The sequence below is a fragment of the Ambystoma mexicanum genome, chromosome 6p, assembly GCF_040938575.1.
Source record: "Ambystoma mexicanum isolate Mex_15411 chromosome 6p, UKY_AmexF1_1, whole genome shotgun sequence".
Classification (NCBI taxonomy): Eukaryota; Metazoa; Chordata; class Amphibia; order Caudata; family Ambystomatidae; genus Ambystoma; species Ambystoma mexicanum.
Genome location: NC_090935.1, coordinates 390,794,604 through 390,799,372, shown reverse-complemented (window position 1 = coordinate 390,799,372; position 4,769 = coordinate 390,794,604). Strand labels below are relative to the sequence as shown.

Sequence of the window (4,769 nt, the reverse complement as noted above, 5' to 3'; positions counted from 1 at the left end):
GAGTCTTTAGGTGTTGTTTGGTTATGTGCCCACCCATTGTCTGCCCATGGCCATGCTAATCTTTCTGGTCATTCCCACCCATTCCTGCATCTGCCCGCCCAAAACACCTCCTCATGGGAACTCTTTGAGTTTGCTTTAATCACGCCTTACCATCAGGCTTTGCATTCAAGGTGCAAACACTGAAAAGAGCAGGGTAACTCTAGCCTCCGGACCAGAGTATTATAATAACATCAAGAAACAGAAAAGATATGTCCAGAGCAAAGTATATTTAGAAAAAATGTATCCAAATTTATTAAAGATGATACAAAAATTGAAAACTGGTGAATAAATCACACAAAGTTATTGTACACTAATCATTTTAACATAACAAAACAGCAGCAACAATATGCCGAAAATCGGCTAAAACTACATCACTCATACTCAACATACCAAGTTCATTCATACACACACAACTCATCATACCGTGGCATACATCCAAAGTACTACAAAACACCAAAAAACATGCTAAAAACCAATGGGGAAGAGGAATTCATAACTAGTCCCCATAATAACACACATTATTGCGGTGTTTGCAAACAATAGAAATAATTCACAAACAATCTATTGTCAGGGTGGATAGAAAAAGCAGATGCAAAGATCACATCCCTGTAGAATTTTCTCTCGACCGGTTTCGACGTGTAGTAGTGGTTAACTGAACGTCTTCCTCAGGAGGTGGATGTTACCATTCTGCAAAACAAGTACGCAAAAGCGACTATAAGCTACTACATGAAAAAGTCTTTGCCGACTGCCTATAACATACAATTAAAAAGGAGAAACAGGACTGTTAGCTAGCAGCCTGAATTGTTAAAAACAATTTAGGAACCGTGTATACCATAATGAAAATAAGCATATACGGCCCCCACTACAACAGCTGTGTAAACCAGAGCAAAAGGGTTAGTGACTCCCAAAAGAGACCCGTGCAAGATGAGAGGGAACCTTCAGGACCATGGTGAATCGACAAAAAGAATGTGTATATATAATAATATATATCTAGATATCACTGGCAATATCTGTGTCTAAAAAGGACTAATAGTGGACTAACCTGATGAAAACCTTACTACTGCAACAATCTATGCAGTGTAGTGTGGCCAGTCACACGAAACAATTCAGGACTAAAACATAACCTGAAACAAGAAACAAGACCAGAATGCACTAGGTCAGGTAAATGAAAAACCTAAATTCAAAGTGGAGTGTCTATAACTGAGGCAAAAGTACTAATATCTCACCTGAAGGGCGCCCCATGCAGTTTAAGATGATCCAGCAATACATGTATTTGAAAAATGAAGAGGCAGCGCCACTTAGCCTTAGCCTTCAACACCGTCTGCAAAACACTGCAAAAATGGCACAAGAGCTCCATTACAATACAGTTTTCAATTTTTGTATCATCTTTAATAAATTTGGATACATTTTTTCTAAATATACTTTGCTCTGACATATCTTTTCTGTTTCTTGTTTGCATTCAAGGTGCCTGCCAGTCTTTGTTCAAAGCAGTCTTCTCAAAGTGAATTACTTGTTTAGAGTTGTAAACATGCTCTCTTACTAGGCCTGCCCTCAGTCACTCCATTATAAGCACTTGTATCCCTGTTAAAAACAAGCACTGGCAAAGCCGCTGAAGTCCTGTTTTAAACAAGCATTAGCAAAGCCAACATTTCTGGCTTGTGCATAGGTTTTAGGCTTTTGCCAGGTACCAGCACCATGTTGCACCTGTTACCAACAATGGGTAGTTAAAACCACAATACCTGTGCCTTGCAAGTTTCCGATGCCCACATACAAAACCCAAACGGTTGGCATTGCCAATGCTTGTTTTTCCTTTGGAGTCGTTTGCTGCTAGTTGGTGCTTCTTTCTCTCAGTCGTCTTCTGTAGTTCCTCTACAGACCCCAACTTTCGAGAACTGGCTCAGAAAACCAGACATCTGAGCCTGTTTTCCTTAAAATGTGAAGTGATAGAGTTCTATTTTGTCCTATTGCTCTCTTGAAAATACTTATTCCAGCAATTGGCCTTGCGGGGGGCGGGGGGAGGGGTCTAGGGAGGGAGTGGTATGCTGTCTGTCCATGTGTCCCTGAAATAATCCAACAATCTGTGAGTAACGCTGCAGGCCTGCTGCAGAAACGGTAAGTGGCTGCACAGCAGAAGCGCACACACATGGCACCCCTGACTGAGATGTATTTGCTAATGCTGCTTTCATCATGAATTGTGAGGTAGATATAGGAACAAGAGGGGGAGAAGGATGATTGCAGGAAAGTTGAGAGGAAAGAAGGCAGAGTGGATCGAAAATGGAACGGAGGGTAGGCGGAAGATTAGAAAGGAGAGAAAATGGAAGGAAGCAGGGAAGGAAGGAAGGAAGGAAGAAGAAAGGGAAGAGATGGAGGGGTGAAGGGAAGAGAGGGAGGTGGGCCATTTAGAGATCATACTACATTAATTAGAGGTGCTCACCAGTGGGCATCTCAACCAACACAAAAGAAAAGAACGAACAAACATTTAAATTGAAGTTTATTCAAGAGACCTTCTCAATTGGCAAATGATGTGCCATGCATTGGGAGCAAAGTCTACAACTCTACTCTTTCAACTCACGGCTACAATTAGGTTCTTAGTGCCATGCCATAGCACAACAGAAGCGAACAGAAACCCATCAGATGAGTTATGTTCTTTTATTTGGCCAACGCATTACAAGGAGATCGTACATGTGTCTAACATAAACAAAAATAAATGATTCTTTTGATTTTTGACCCTTGGCATTTTTATAATTTCCCACCTGGTAGAATCCTAATGATATCGGCTTGCTGAGATGCCTGGGTGGATTTCAGCAGGTGTTTACTTGTGTGCTTGCAACTAGAGGGGATGCGTGGGTGTGAATGTGTGCCTGAAGTGTGCCAAATGTGGTTAATGTCAGATGCCGTGCAGAATTGCCACGGATGTGTGCTCATCATGTTTTGACACATTAGCAGTGTGTCAAGAATTGTTAGCACCTGATTATTATTATTATTATTATTATTATTATTATTATTATTATTATTATTATTATTATTATTATTATTATTTTAATCTTGTAATGCGCAACACGCTCACAGGCCTCAGTGGCCGGGGGTTTAATGGGAGTAAACTCGCAGTGTTCATGTTGCTAGGAAACATGATGGAAGTATCTGCGGGATAACGGGGATGCCTTTTTGCAAAGAACAAAGGGAATGCTACCTGATTTGTCCAAAGTGTTTGCACAAAACATTGAAAGCAATGAACACATCAACCCTTCACAAGCTCAATAAGTAGTTTATTATTTAAGCTCGTGAACTGCCACGGTTCACGTCCGGGTCGATTTCTTGTCCCACTCCAACCCTGCCAGCCTTCCGTCACTTTTCATTTCAAATAGAGCTCATGCTCACGCACTATCCTTTTGGGCCTTCAGTGCTTCCCAGTGAAACACTCGCGCCTGGAAACACTTGTGCATTGGCGCGTTGTAAATGCCACATCATATCATATCATATGTGGGATCCTTTTCTTGTTTTGAGGTTGAATGCATTATCTATTCCCTCCACTTTCACATCATATTTGCTGTAAAACGACTTAGGCGTTTGTAGTTTTTTTTTATTTTTATTATGGTTGATTTGTACAGTTGCAAAAGCATGCACAATATTGAAAACCAAGTGCACACAAACCACGGTTTTGGAAAGGTGAGGGACATATTAAGGTATTGTGGTGTTTTGGATCAGCGTTTTACCAACATAAAGCGCAGAATTGGCCACGTCGGTGCATATGCAGGAATTAACCACCCGTTTGTAGCAAGCATATTCACGTAATTCCTGAAAAGCAAGGAATGTGTTTAGATGAGGCATCTTCACTGTCAATTCCGCCCCTGCAAGTGGAAAAGTGTGCTCTTCCTGGTGCCACCAACCTCCCCTGGAACCCAACAAGAGACTAAGGGGGTAATTCATAGAATTAAGCGCACAAGTGGCGCACGCGGCTGGCGCACAGTGTGCACGTGCGACAGTCTGCGCCAGCCGCATGCGCCAAAATCCATTTCGGCGCACAGCGTATTCATGGATTTTAGCCACCAAAAGCAGCTGCGGCGCAGCGACCCTGCAGCAGCGCCAGTAAGGCCCCCAAGAACGCCCCTCGCGCAAGGAAAAGCCATCAAAATCCCCAATCCAGCGCAAAGGGCCGCGCTAACCCTGGACCAGTATACAGGGCCGCCACACAGCACACAGCAAGCAGGAACGTGTATTCCTGAGGTTTGCAGGAAGTTTCACCCGCGATTTCAGCAGGGTATGTGTATTCCTGGGGTGCGGGGAAGTCTAACACGCGATTTCAGCAGGGTACGTGTATTTCTGGGGTGCGGGGAAGTTTAACACACGATTTCAGCAGGGTACGTGTATTTCTGGGGTGCGCGGGAAGTTCCACACGCGATTTCAGCAGGGTACGTGTATTTCTGGGGTGTGGGCAAGTTTAACACGCGATTTCAGCAGGGTACGTGTATTCCTAGGGTGTGGGGAAGTTTAACACGCAATTTCAGCAGGGTACGTGTATTTCTGGGGTGCGCAGGAAGTTCCACAAGCGATTTCAGCAGGGTACGTGTATTTCTGGGTTGCGGATAAGTTTAACATGCAATTTCAGCAGGGTACGTGTATTTCTGGGGTGCAGGGAAGTTTAACACGCGATTTAAGCAGGGTATGTGTATTCCTGGGGTGCGGGCAAGTTTAACACGTAATTTCAGCCAGGTACGTGTATTTCTGGGGTG

The 4,769-nt window shown here is 43.3% G+C and overlaps 1 long non-coding RNA gene across 1 annotated transcript; it reads right to left on the bottom strand.

Moving 5' to 3' along the window:
- Positions 1–263: 263 nt before the first annotated feature.
- Positions 264–1,348, bottom strand: LOC138510925 (uncharacterized). The gene is made up of 3 exons (XR_011280471.1): positions 1,266–1,348; positions 1,082–1,163; positions 264–726 (listed from the first exon to the last, which is right to left on the bottom strand). It is a non-coding gene; the product is annotated as an uncharacterized lncRNA (long non-coding RNA).
- Between the last annotated feature and the right edge of the window lie 3,421 nt (positions 1,349–4,769).